Source organism: Chrysemys picta, chromosome 1 (assembly GCF_011386835.1).
Source record: "Chrysemys picta bellii isolate R12L10 chromosome 1, ASM1138683v2, whole genome shotgun sequence".
Taxonomy (NCBI): Eukaryota; Metazoa; Chordata; order Testudines; family Emydidae; genus Chrysemys; species Chrysemys picta.
Genome location: NC_088791.1, coordinates 103,859,496 through 103,874,224, shown reverse-complemented (window position 1 = coordinate 103,874,224; position 14,729 = coordinate 103,859,496). Strand labels below are relative to the sequence as shown.

Genomic DNA, 14,729 nt, shown 5'->3' with positions numbered 1-14,729 from the left:
TGTTTACTACTTAATAAAAAAAAAAACCAGTCAGGCAGCAAGTCCTCACCCATGCCCTAAGGGTGCCCAACCACATTCCTTGGATAAGCTGTAATATCAAGCTGAATGATCCTAAAAATCAGCTGTCATCAATATAGTGACCACCCTTAGCCCAGCTCACTCAACTCTCTCAATTACAGACACTTGTTTAAGAGAGGGTGATAGACAAGTTCCTTGTCACACCCCACAGAAGGGGACCACTGGGGAAAAATAGAGCAACCCTGCCCTTTGGAGTCACTCATAAAAGAAGTAGCCAACCAAAACTCAGTCCGATCCACTCCTGTCAGGGATTGCAAACACAAAACCGCCTCACAGTCAACATCAACAGTATCAAAGGTAGCTGGAAGACCTAATGATATCAGTATTTACACCTGATTTATATCCAGCACCAGGAGTAGATTTGCCAACATAAGCGAAGTTTCTATGCCATACCTAACTTGGAATAAAGTTGTCAAAGAAGTAAAAGGGAGTCCGAGTCTCAATTATTTCATCCAGCTTTTTCCATAGTCCTGACCAAACACACATAGAAGGGTTTCTTATATGTGGAGTAGAACATGTTTGTATTACACATGGTATTGTATGCTTGTATACTGCCTCTCTGCTCTACTTTTCCTATGTCTTCACAGAGTGATCCCAACCTCCACCTCTGATCAGCAAACAGATTGAAAGTTACATTTTTTTAGTCTAAAGCTAAACTATTAAAATAGTTTAAAGACAAACAAAAATCCTGATGATACATTTACGCCTTGGCCCCTAGGGGAAGGGATAGCTCAGTGATTTGAGCATTGGCCTGCTAAACCCAGGGTTGTGAGCTCAATCCTTGAGGGGGATCCTCTGATAAACGCTGGACATTGTACTGTTGGTGGATGTCTGTCTTGCAAGGAGTTGGAAAATGCAGTGAGAGCTGAGTGACAACGAGTCTAAGGTCTCTTCAAATAATTCACTCATACAGTCTTGATTGCCAGCATCAGAGGCTCATTGCCACAAAGTGATCAAGTTACTGTGGAAGGAGCAACCTTCCTCCACACTGAATTTAAGTGTGGTCTTGTTAGACAACCTCTAGCATAGACTTTAACCACGTGGAACCTCATCTCTGCATGCTTACTCAATGCTCATTGTGTGCTGCTGAGGGCTTGTCTGTTATGGGCTTCTGATTTAGGTGCCTGAGCCACCATGACTGGACCTGGATTTCAAACAGTGGATATGCCATGAAGGAAACTGACCACACCCTCCTTAGAAATCACTCCATAATGAAATTTCACTGGGTCCTCAGCAGCACCGAAGCACCATCAAACTGAGACCAGAGATTAATTGTCACTCAGCTCTCATTGGAGGGATGTTACATCTACCTAAATCCATTCCTGTAAAGGTTCTGACTCTTGATTCAAGTGACCTATTTAATCTTTAATCTTAACTCATTTAATCCTGTTTGCATTGCTCTGTTCCCTTATCCTCACCCTTCCTGTTCGTACCACTGTCTGAAGGCCCCTGAAGAACTGTCCTGCTTTTACTTACACTAATATAAACTGGGGGCGATGCCACTGACCTCAATTGAGTTACTTTGGAGTAAAACTGGTGTGAGGGTGGAATCAGGTACCATGTCTGTACAATAACTAGCACAGTGGAGCCCTCTTGGTTCTGACTGAAGCCTCCAGCTACTGTCATATGAACAAAAGTGGAAACAAGTCGAGAAGAAAGAGCTACCTTCCCTGATCCATTGCACTCTTCCTCCACATCCCCCATTATCCATATTGACTATCCAGAGTCACAGAATCAAATGGCTCCTGAGAAAAGGGGAGAATAACCCCCATCTTTGGCCTGGTCTATGCTGCAAAGAGTTTGCCAGTGTAGTGAAGATATTATACCAGCAAGAGTCGTCTTGCAGGTGGTATGGCTTATACCAGTTTCCTGGTTGTGTGTTCGTTTTTGTTTGTTTGTTTTTAGGCTATACTGGCAAAAGGACTTATTTGCTGGTTATAACTGTGTCTACACAAGGGCTTTGCTGGCATAGCTGTCAGTTAAGGTTGTGACTTTTTTCCCCCCTTCACATTTCTAACTGACACTATGTTGCCAAAACTTCTAAGGATAGACCAGGCATTTCGCTCTAGACCCATGTAAATTACTTGCCTACATATCATGCCTGAATTCTGGTTTTGTAACCAATCAAAATCACAGACCAGGCCTGTTGAAGGGTCTGTTAAGGTTCCCAAACCCAGCCACAGTGCAACAGGCCCAGTTTCAAGTGAACCTGGGCTGACTTATGGTTCTTGTAGTGAGTCGGTGTGGCTCCCCTCCTGCCCAGAAGAGGGAGCCCACGTGCAGGCACCAGAGTGGGTGGGACCACCACCGCCTGTCCCCGCCCCCTGGAAGTCAAGGGGCGGGACAGGAAGTATAAAGGCCGGCCGCCAGAGCTCAGTCGGCGGCCAGCCACCACAGGGAGCAGACCTGCGGCCGGGAGCTCCCGGCCAGGAGACTGTCGAAGACCGAGGCCTGGACCCTAGCTGGCCTGAGCTACCCCGGGCCCGCTACGAGGAGGAGCTGCCGGAGCCCGTTTGCGCCCGCCACTGGGAGAATCCCTGGGAACCGCACCCAACTAACCCTGAGGGTGAGACTGGACCCGATCCCCTTCGCCCCTGCTGCTATCCAGAGGAGCCGCCTGAGGACCATTGGCCGGACTTCCCGGCAGAGCTACCAGACTTGCCGCCGAGCCCGGGCAGAGAGGAACCCATGCAGATGGACTGGCCCGATCCCGACGCGACGAACGAGGTAGGCTTTGAGGGGGATCATGGAAGCAGCCCGGGGATAGCCGACCCCGGTCCGGCTGTAACCGAGTGTGAGCCTATGTCAGTGTGTTGCGGTCTGGATACCCCACTGACCAGCAGCGGCAGCAACCGCTGTTAGGGCCCCGGGCTGGAACGCAGTGGAGTGGGTGGGCCTGCGTTCCCCCCTGCCACCCTCCGCACGGGTGGCAGGCTTCCCCCTCACCCAACGCTCGGCTACAGAAGCCTAGGCGTGCCTTACCTGAACTGTTTGCTCGTTCAGCCCCTGCAAACAAGGGCCTGAGCCTAACTGTGTTTGCCCCGCCCTGATCCAGGGCCTGGGCTCTGAACTATTTGCCCGCTCAGCCCCTGCAAACAAGGGCCTGAGCCTAACTGTGTTTGCCCCGCCCTGATCCAGGGCCTGGGCTCTGAACTATTTGCTCGCTCAACCCCTGCAAACAAGGGCCTGAGCCTAACTGTGTTTGCCCCGCCCTGATCCAGGGCCTGGGCTTTGAACTATTTGCCCGCTCAGCCCCTGCAAACAAGGGCCTGAGCCTAACTGTGTTTGCCCCGCCCTGATCCAGGGCCTGGGCTTTGAACTATTTGCCCGCTCAGCCCCTGCAAACAAGGGTCTGAGCTAACTGTGTTTGCCCCGCTCTGATCCAGGGCCTGGGCTTTGAACTATTTGCCCGCTCAGCCCCTGCAAACAAGGGTCTGAGCTAACTGTGTTTGCCCCGCCCTGATCCAGGGCCTGGGCTCCTGAACTGCTTGCTCGCTCAGCCCCCTGCAGTCAAGGGCCTGAGCTTTAACTGTGGTTGCTCCGACTCTGCACTAAAGAGCCGGAGTTTCGGGACTAACTGACTGTTCCCACAGTAGTGAGTCGGTGTGGCTCCCCTCCTGCCCGGAGGGTCGAGCCCCGGCTAGGACCTACTACAGTTCTATATATGTCATGCAAAATTAGTCTTGCATGGCTGAGACACAACCAAGTCAACCAATGTGGAAGGATCAACCTACCTATGTGCTCTGAAGCCCTGTGAAACAAAACTGCCAAACTTCACACCGTTCTGCTCAAATCTCCTTTTAAACCAATCATAAGGCTCCTAAATCTGTCCTGGGCAATTTTTACACTCCTGGCTTCTGGCTGCCGCTATCAGTGGTGGTTCAAGTAACTCTGGGGGCTCCTGCAAAGCCTTTTAATTTGGCCATCTGTCTGCAAGACTTGAGTCAACATTGTCTACTCTGCACACTGCATTACTCAGAGGCCTATTGGTGCCAACTGGCAAAGCGTTCACTATTCATTACAACCAAATCCTGTCTCAGACCTGACAAACTCACAACACCTAACACTGCTTTCCTGGTATTTATCCATAGGGTAACATGTGAGGTCTCAACTGAAAACATGTAACTTATTGATACACACTTCTCACAGTGATTATGTATGAGTAATGTTTAAGGAATAATGTAACTATATTGAAAATTATGCCTGTATGGTCCTGGAGTGAAAATGAGGTACTAGGAATCCTGTATCTGGGTGATGGCCCATTCCATTGGGAGGCAGTTGTCACCCTTCTCTGGCTAGCTGATTAAGTATGGTGTTGCTCAATTGTCTATCATTGTAACAACCCAAAAAAGTCAATGGAAAACCATCAAGGACAAATTCTAAACATCAAAACCATCTGGGAGTGCAAAGGAACACTGACAGTGAGAGGCTTGTCCTCTATGTGAATAAAGACAAGACTCCACCAGTATAGTACAGGGTGGAGACTGGGGAGAGACATTTTGGTTCCATTCAATGAGGAGGTACCTTCAAACAGCAAGAGGGCATCATGACAGAGTGGGTGCTGACTCCTCGGAGCTAGCATACATTGCAAAAGACTGAACTTTGGGGTGAGAATCTGCTTTAGTAGATAGGAAAGGTAACTTAAGTGTAGGCCCTAGTTCATGTGCTATGATTTTGTTTTGTATGTAACCATTTGTTTCCATCACTCACCCTTGTTTCTATCTGAATCTCTGTTCTTTCTTAAATAATCTTCCTTTTGTTTTGTTACAGTTGAACTCAAGTGGTGTATAGGATACAGCAGCAGTGGACTAAGGTAACACTGGTGAAGTGGGGTACACTCCTCCTTTGGAATGGCAAATCTAGGGTTTCTCTAAGTATCCCTCGACCAGGGCTGGATATTACAGGGGGACACTTTAAAGGAACTTGGGGACTGGGATTCATCCATTGCAACCAGCAGGGCTGGTATAGCCCAGAGGAGAGTGCTTACATGGCTGATTAACTGGTTGTGTCAGGGAGCCAACACCCAGCTGACACAGGCAAGACTTCCTCATGCTGGAGGCAGGTGGCAAGAAGGAGCCTTGCTACCCTGGGTGCCCTGAGGACTGTCACAATTACACTGCACAGTAAGCCCAAGATCTGACTTGAGTTTCTGCCTCAGGCCTCCCTTCTGTTCAGACACTCGGTCAGCAGATATTCAGGACCCAGGCCTTGAGAAGACTCTGGTCCCAGACCTGTCATTTTTTGCAGTGGAGATGGAGGTCAAGCGCAGACCTGAGTCAGAATGTGTGCAATATGGATGCATTAGCACAGCTGAGACACCTGGGTCCAGCAATTAAGGCCAGGCTTACAATGCAGTGTGGACGCTCAAGTACTGGAAATAAAGCCCACAAGCTGGGTCCCCGGGGCCTGGGCATAGTCTGCAGTGTAGTCATACCCTGGATCACTTCCTAGGCCCATCTTCTCTGACCCAAATGTTTCAGCTATGGAGCAGTGTCTCTGTTGGGTACCCAGGCAAAACACAAGGGGAAAATAGGAAATGTGTCCACAACTAGCGTCGGGGGGGGCAGGGAATTAGGGAAATAGTGGATTAAAGTTTGTTTGCTTCCCCCTTCTCCTGCATAACAGAAATGTGCTCCACCCAGGGTTATGAGGAAAAGGTGTCACTGAAATTCTTTCTCTGCTGTTCGTAGCACTGAAGCGCTAGTATGGACCAGCCTGTTCTGAGCAGGTTTAGGCAGTATTGAAAAACACTGGCTGATGGTGCATGCTGCCCTCCCACTGTTCCTAGCAGTGAAGGGGAGTTGCACTGAACCAGAGGTTCTCAAACTGGGGGTCGGGACCCCTCAGGGGGTTGTGAGATTATTAAATGGGTGGGTTGTGAGCTGTCAGCCTCCACCCCAAACCCCGCTTTGCCTCCAGCATTTATAATGGTGTTAAATAAATTAAAAATATGTTTTTATATATGGGGGGGGGGTCGCACTCAGAGGCTTGCTACGTGAAAGGGGTCACCAGTACAAAAGTTTGAGCACCACTGAACTGAAGCAACATTGGACGAATTTCACAGAACCCCTGCATGTAGAAATGGCCATCCTGCTTCCAGGTCCGGCTCTGGCTTTTTGTCGCCCCAGGCAAAAAAGCCTCTCACCGCCCCCCGGCGGGGAGCGCGGCAGGGGAGGGCGCTCAGCCCGGCCACGGCCCTGCTCTCCCCGGCCGGCGAGCCCGGCCGCCGCCCCGCTCTTCCCGGCCGGCCGGAGTGCCGGGGGGGAGGGCAGAGAGCCCGGCCGCAGCCCCGCTCTCCCCGGGTGAGCGCCGCCCCCCTCCAGGTGCCGCCCCAAGCATATACTTGGAGGGCTGGTGCCTGGAGCTGGCCCTGCCTGCTTCCTTGCAAAGCAGTTACCACCTCATGCCACACAGTACACGATCATGAGCAGTAAATGTAACACTGTGCCTGGTATGATAGGAGCCAGGGTCCCCCTGGGAGTGCAGGCTTGGCAATGCTGCCTGAAGAGGGGTTACTGCAGATCCAGCAGTGTCACAGCTTAGTTCTGCTGCAGCATGAGTAGGAAAGTCTTGTCCAAATGGGAGCTACCACATAGCTTCATTTTCACCTCCTCGCTGGCTTATTTGTATTGCGATAATAGAAGCACTGGATTATACTAGGTGCTCAGACAGTCTAAAACAGTCTCCACCCTGCAAAACTCAGTCTAGATAAGACCAATAAAAGATAGAAGGGGGCGGGGGAGAAACAAAGTGATTTGCCCTTGGTGTGAGGGATCATGGGTCTTGAGCCTGGGTCTGTAGGCAATCTTCAGACTGCATCCACCAGCTGGCAGCTCACTGGTACCAGCAGGGAGTGTGGGCTGGTGAACCCGAGCTCACCATAGGCACTGCCCACAAAGCTCCCAATTGGAGGAGACGTCTGGCCGCTCTGATTGGCATAAATAGTGAGTCTGAGCCTGAAGAAGGCACCCAAAGTTGTGTGAGCAACTAGGTGAGTTCTTGGTTGGCTGTTGCATTGGACTCTACCTTCTCACCTGACTCATGAACCCTGCCTTGTTCCTGCCCTTCTGCTTTGTTGCAAATCCCTGTTTCCACACCCCATTCCTGGCTTCAACTCTTGGCTTGATGCCTGTTTCTGACTCTCACCCTAGGCTTGACTCCCAAGTCTGTCTTCTTTCTGAGCTCAAGGTCCTGGCTCCTGCTGTGACCACTAGACCTGACCATCTATGTTCCGCTCTACACTACTTAATGTCATACGGTCGATCAGTGGGAGAACTGGGAATAGAGCTCGGGTGTTTTGATTCCCACTGTGGTGCAATATCCATTGGGCCATGCTACTCTCTAAATGGGATCTTCTTTCAACTGCTGGTCTGCTGTGCTCTAACTTCTTCAGGTAGCCTATAGAGATCACCACTCAGGCCTGGAAAGGGGCACAAACAGCCTTTGAAGGGCTTTTAGTTACAGGAAGCGGGGAGGTGGTGCTCCTAATGCCCATAAACATCAAGGCTTTTTTGAAAGGCAGTAGCCCTTTTATTACCCTACCAAGTGTCTGAAATGAAGGTGGCTTCTTTCTGCACCTCCCACTTCACCATGTCTCTTTTGGGCCCTGTCTGCACAATCCAGTTCAGTGTTAGCAGAGCTTGCTAGTAGTCAAACCAGAAGCCAGCTGTCTTCTCCAAGGCTTCCACCTGCTGTTAGTACTCCCTTTTGCCAGCCATGCCTTCAGCTTCTACTCCAGATCTCCTTCTGCTATTGCACAGGTATTACCCTGGCTGCTGCAGCTTTGAAGCTGGCATGCACTTTTCCTCAGAACTCCAGCTAAAGTCAAAATTTTAATTAGCTCCTGGAGTGCATGGATAGGGTTCCTTGCCATGTGATGGAAGCATTAATCTTGGTCACCGAATGTGTCCTACTTAGCTCATATCAGACAGCCCTTTCTGCTACTTGGGCCTGTACAATGTAAGGTTCTTTCCTTAGGGACACTGTAGGGCATTGTGCAATCTCCCATTGGGGTATTGTTGACTTTCCCAGAATCAGCAGATCTGTACCGTCCAGAATGTTAAAGATATGGGACACAGTGCTTTGATACTCCTCAGGTGATGAGGCAATCCCCTTAAAAGAATCTACCAAAAGCAAAGTTGAAGGTCACCTAAACTGGTTACTAAGGAGCCACACCACCAGAAATTAGAACAGAGGAAACACTACAACAATTATGAGTTGCTAACTCCATTTCCAGTGGGAGAGTGTGACACTTTCTCAGGGTATGCAGGACTGTGAGTCACCTTGTTACCCCCCACCCCCCACACACACACACCCTGCCTCACTCAGTGAGAGAGAGACTTGCTGGAGCTAACCTGGGTGTCAGCTCCCTATTGTTCCAATCTGTTAGCCACCAAAACAATCTCCTCAGAAGCTCTGCCATTCTTTACTTTACGATTTACTGTACCTCAAAATAGCACCCTAAAACTCCCATATTCACCACTGTTACATGATGTGTTTTGCACAAAGTATGCCTTGTGAGGTATCATTGGAAAAGTCAAAAGTCAACAGATTACTGTCCTGTTGAAAAATATGTATCATCATTGTATATGAAGTTATGAGATTTTGCTATGTTTGTTACTGAAACCTGTTGCGAGTCTGGGAAATGCCCACAGACTGGTTCTTCAGTGGCAACAAAGGGGGAGGGGACCAACACCTAGGCTGGTGTCAAGCAACCATCACCTGCTATTTGCCAGCAGGGGAGTTGTAAACAAGAGATTTACAATTCACATGAAAGACACTTGCTTGAGCACATGCACCCTGGTGCTGCCTAACCTGCCTGACACAGCAAGAATTTTTTCAGCACCTGGGAGAGTATAAAATAAGGGACAGTGACATTACCAGCTGACCCTCCTCCCCCACCTACACTGAAGGCCTATTGGAAGACAAAGAAACAATTGAACTGGGAGGAGTGGCCCTAACTGGAAAAGTTTCCATTTAGCACAGACTGCTGTAAGTTTTTGGGTAAGAAACCTTATCACTTCATATTATTTGACATAGCTTGATAAAGTTTAGGAAGTAGACTGATTTTATCTTTTATTTCTTTGTGTAACCAGTTCTGAACTTTTATGCCTATACCACTTATAAATCACTTAACCTATGTTTTTGTAATTAATAAACGTATTCCAATGTTTTATCTAAGCCAATGTGTTTTTGATTAAAGTTTGGGGAACATACTCAGGTTACAAAGGCAGGTGCATGTCCACTACCCTTACAAAACATACAAAAGCCAGTAGGAGAACACTTCAATCTCCCTAGATATTCTATAACAGATTTAAAAGTGGCTATACTTGAACAAATAAACTTCAGAAACAGACTTCAAAGAGGAAACAGCAGAACTAAAATTCATTTGCAAATTTAACACCATTAGTCTGGGCTTGAATAGGGACTGGGAGTGGCTGGCTCATTACAAAAAGCAGCTTTGCCTCTCCTGGAATTGACACCTCCTCATCTATTATTGGGAGTGGACTACATCCACCCTGATCGAATTGGCCCTGTCAACACTGGTCCTCCACTTGTGAGGTAACTCCCTTCTCTTCATGTGTCAGTACATAATGCCGGCATCTGTAACTTTCACTCCATGCATCTGAAGAAATGAGGTTTTTTACCCACAAAAGCTTATGCCCAAATAAATCTGTTAATCTTTAAGGTGCCACCGGACTCCTTGTTGTTTTTTGTGGATACAGACTAACACGGCTACCCCCTGATACCTTTTGTTGGAGTGGCAAACTAATTAATGACCTTACGTTGCTCAAGAAAGTCTTGAGCAGTGTAAGATGCACACTGCTGGGGGAGAGGGAATTGCTGGTGTCTCCCTGTATACAGTTCATGAGTGGCTGGGGAGAAAATTCATGTACTTTTCTGGCTGTGCCTTTGCATGCTGATGGCTGAATGAACAGAGTCTGGAGGGGTTTGCTGTTCACTAGTGAAGGAGACCGCCTGGGCTAGAGAGTTAAAGGAGGGCACAAGAGTTGTACAGTCCAGACTGTACCCTGGGGGATGTTACAATGGTGCAGCAAGCAGAGTGAAATGCACAGCTTGTTGTCTTGAGTGAGACTTGCACTTCATACACGGGTCTAGTGATTTTAAGTGTGGTAAATAAATAAATGGAGATATCCTATCTCCTAGAACTGGAAGGGACCTTGAAAGGTCATTGAGTCCAGCCCCCTGACTTCACTAGCAGGACCAAGTACTGATTTTGCCCCAGATCCCTAAGTGGCCCCCTCAAGGATTGAACTTACAACCTTTAGCAGGCCAATGCTCAAACCACTGAGCTATCCCTCCCCCTGGAAACAGTCAAGAAAAGGCTACGCTTTTGTCATTTTCTGTTTCTTTATTTTGAGAAAGGGAAAAAGGAGCAGAAAAAGCATAGATATTAGTGAGAGAAACACAGTTACAAAGTCAGACATCTTCAGATTAGAAGCAGAGGAAAGTCACCAACACCAGATGGAAGAAGCATAAATTAGAATAAAAATGAAAGAGTTGGAGATGAAGGAGAAAGGAGGGGGGCTGCCAGGGAAGAAGCTGCACTCAGGAGGGCCATGGAGCTGAAAACCAAAGAGGATGAAGAGAAGGAGAAAAAATGCAAATGCCAACTGGGTCTGATAGAAAAGCAGAGCCCCCCAACGATTCCCATCACGCCAAAAGTTTCTAACTGGGAACAACTGTATCCTGCATACCAAGCGTCAGACTGTATTGTGGAATATTTCATCACTGTTGAGAGGCTATGTGAAGTCCATGAAATTCCTGATAACAAGAAGGTCCCCACCCTGGTTGCAAAACTGACTGGTAACGTTCAAAATATATTTAATGGAATGCCAATTCAGGCTGCTTTAGAATATACTAAATTTAAAGAAACTGTTTTGAAAAGGCTCCAAATTACTCCTGATGTGCACAGGGTAAAATTTAGAAATCTCAAGAGCAATGTGGGTAATGGCGAATATATGTACAGGATGAACAGGGCCATCCCTAGGTGGGTGTGGGGCCCGGGGAGGAAGTGATGTCACTTCCAGGACCGACTGCGCCAGTAGGGGAGGCGGTGCCCCAGGGCCCTGCTTCGGCAGCACTGCTGGGCTCTAGGGGGCTGGAACCACATCGCTCGCCTTCCCAGGGCTGGGGAGTTTGTGGCGGCGCCACACACACTCTCTCCCGGTGCTCCCAGGCTGAGGAGGCTGCAGCAGAGCCGCAGCGCGCTCTCCCTCCCAGCGCGCTCTCCCTGGGGTGGAAGGGGCGGGACTGGGATTAGCCTCCCCCGGCCAGCAGTTCACCTACCGGCCATGCGGCACTGGCCAATTGCGCCTGCCCATGGGTCCCCCAAAGCGTGGGGTCTGGAGCGGTCACCCCGATTCGCCATTCCCTAGGGACAGCTCTGAGGATGAATGCCCTGATAAGGAAGTGCGTTAAGGGGAAAGGTATTGAAAATTTTAGCCAAGTGATTGATCTCATGGGTCAGGAACATTGATTGAGTATATGTAAAGATGATGTAAAACACTGTCTCTGGGATAAAACTGTGACATCTGTGGAAGAAATGGCTGCTCTAGCCAGGGCCGGCTCTAGGATTTTTGCCGCCCCAAGCAAAAACAATTTTGGCACCCCCCCCCCCATTTTTTTCTTACTCCACCCCCCGGCCCTGCCTCAACTCCGCCCCTTCCCCAAATCCCCAGCCCTGCCTCCTCCCCCCAGGCTCTCAAGCCTAGGAGGGAGGGAGGGAGAGGGAGAAGCAGCGCGTGCACCGCGGTCACTCGGGGTCTCCCTCTCCCTCCCAGGCTCTCAAACCTGGGAGGGAGGGGGAGATCCCGAGTGGCCGCGGCACGCGAAACAGCTAACTCGCGCGCCGCTGGTCCCCCTCCCTCCCAGGCTCTCAAACCCGGGAGGGAGGGGGAGATCCGAGCCGCCGCGGCACACGAATCAGCTATTTCACGCGCCGCGGCCGCTCGGGATCTCCCCCTCCCTCCCGGGTTTGAGAGCCCGGGAGGGAGGGGGAGCAGCAGCAGCGGAGGTGAGTTAGGGCAGCCGGGGCACATTTTCAGGGGCGGCATGGCCCGTGTCAGAATGCCGCCCCTAAAAATGTGCCGCCTCAAGCACCAGCTTGTTTTGCTGGTGCCTAGAGCTGGCCCTGGCTCTAGCAGATGCCTCTGAGCAGACCCAGTTATCTATTGAGAATAAATCACAGAAAGAAGCCTTTAAAGAGGCCTGATGGGAAGCAGGGTCCCCGTTTTTCCCCTGGGAAGAAGGTAAGAGGCTGGGAGACTAGACACTCACCTTTCCACCCTGGGAGGGAGAGCGCGCTGCGGCACTGCTGCAGCTTCCTCAGCCTGGGAGCACCGGGAGAGAGTGGGTGTGGCGCCGCCGCAAACTGTTCCGCTGGTAGTTTCTCTCCTGAAAGGGGTGAGGAGACTAAGAGGTGTTATAAGTGTAACTCCACTGAACATCTGAGAAATCACTGCCCTAAATTAAAGGAAACCAAGCCCCAACATGCTCATGTAAATTCAGCTGCTATTAGCCCAGACACCTCTGGTGCAGGCGCCTCAGAGGCACCTACAACTTACCTGGCGAGTTTTATACAGGTTGGTTCTGCACCTGGAATTAACAATATTGGTTTTGTAGGGGTTGGCTCTCTAGAGCCAGATAAGGGACATGTTGAGACTGTTAAAATGAATGACCGGGCGGCAGGTCCTTCCCTCCGAGAGGGACTGAGGGACCCACTGCCGAATTGCTGCTGAAGAGCCGGACGTGCCACCCCTTCCCCTTGGCCGCCCCAAGCGCCTGCTTGCTGCGCTGGTGTCTGGAGCCGGCCCTGAAGGGCACGCATTTCTTTGCTTAAACAGAGTGTAATTCAAGAAGCTGATGAGTTACCTGATGACCCAGCAGAGCTTATAGTAGTGGGTGGATCCAGGGTTCCTGTGCCTTTTGCTAAAATTCATGCGGAGTTGAGGGCCTGGAAAGCACTTGGTTGTGGGGGTAATAGGTCTCCCTGCTGACATGCTTGTTGGAAATGATTTTTTTCCATAGTGCTAAAGCTGTCTCTGTAGTAATTTGCAGCACAGGGGATGATGGTGTTCAGATCCCAGAGAAAGATCATAAAACCTTAGAATCTGCTGAGGAAGTGAGTAAAGGTCCCTCTGACTTCTCTGCAGCAAGGAGAAGCAGCATGCTTCCAGGAAGGGAGGGAGAGAGAAACAGACAGACAGACTGACTGGCTCTAGCATTGCAGAGCCAAGGGGAGGAGGGTGCCTGTTATTGGAAAGGCTGTTCAATTGCTAACTGCCAGAGTTTTGCAATTGAGCGAGGTCACACAGAGCCCATGCTAGAGAGCATGGAGAGATGTGTCTGAGAGGGGGCTCCAGAGAAGAAAAATGGAAAGTAATGTTAACTCATGAATGTCCCCATGCTGATCACTTGGGAGGGAATGCCCAGGATAGAGGGGCTGATTCAGCATCTGTCTGCCCAGGAAAGCAGACTGTGACTCAAACACAGAGAGGGAACTCTGTAACTGACCTTTCGGAGGGAAGCAGACACACAGCTAACTTCTCCAATATGCCAGTGCCATGCTGCTTTTGTTTTTCCTGCATACTTTACTTGAAAAGATAACTCCCATGGTATTTGACACACAATGCCAAATTTACATTAAAGGTGGGGGAGATACCTATCTCCACTCCTTGCTGGAAGAAACCACGTTTCTCCCTGTGTTTGGTTTCAGACTTGAAAGCATAATATCAGTAAATATCCATAAGACCTCAGATAGCATTAATACATACATTTCACAATGGTATTCATGACCAGCATGTCACCAGCTTTTATTTGATACTGCACATGACATTTCTTATATATAAATACTATGACAGCTATGTGTTAGGTATAGTGAGTTTGTCAGGCCTGATAGGAGTTGCTGAAACACAATAATGAACGACCAATGGGGCCTCTGTCACAGAGAAATTATAAGATTCTAAACAAAGTGGTTGGTAACCTGTTACAAGGTCATAAGTTTCCTACATATAGAACAGAAGGCAACTAACCATTGTCTTTCTTGGGGACCTCCATAATGCAGCTGTCAGTGCCCCTGTGCTGACAGCAGTAACACATGTCCCACCAGACACCGTCAATGGAAAAGCAGCAGGAATATCACGTATAACTCAAGGTTTCAGATTCACCTCAATGGCTAAACAAGTAAGCCCCTGCAGATGGAACTGTTTGAGAACAAGTGGCTAGGTGCTCAGAGCCATTACAGTTTAGACACAGTAACTGGTAGTAACTTGAGTTGATTATGCTTCCTTGCTGTTGTCTTTAAAAAAAAAAAAAAGAATCAAATGAGTAACTTATGGATTGTTGACTGTGGACACTATCTGTCATGTGACTAAGGTAATTACTTCTGTCACCCTGTGCCCGATCAGATAGACTGGTTTTCTCTTAGCAGCACTCCTGTGTATCTGTCTCCTATTACAGACATGAATTCCTGGGAGAGAGTAAGATGCATCACCTGACCTGAACTTGCCTCACTTAAGGTGGCAAGATAATTCCCCTGGCAGTGTGAAGCTTTGATCAAGCTTGGCTTACTACACTACTCCTTTTTCATGAGTCATCACCCTATGTTCACCCTATATCTATCCCATCAC

The 14,729-nt window shown here is 49.2% G+C and overlaps 1 protein-coding gene across 1 annotated transcript in view; it reads right to left on the bottom strand.

Annotated features, from left to right (window-relative positions):
- Positions 1-14,729, bottom strand: part of AKR1D1 (aldo-keto reductase family 1 member D1) — a 108,200-nt gene that overhangs the window by 58,566 nt on the left and 34,905 nt on the right. Inside the window, exon 2 of the mRNA XM_065581950.1 lies at positions 12,379-12,495. The gene's annotated coding sequence lies outside the window, so the exon portion shown is untranslated. The remainder of the gene's footprint in view (positions 1-12,378; positions 12,496-14,729) is intronic.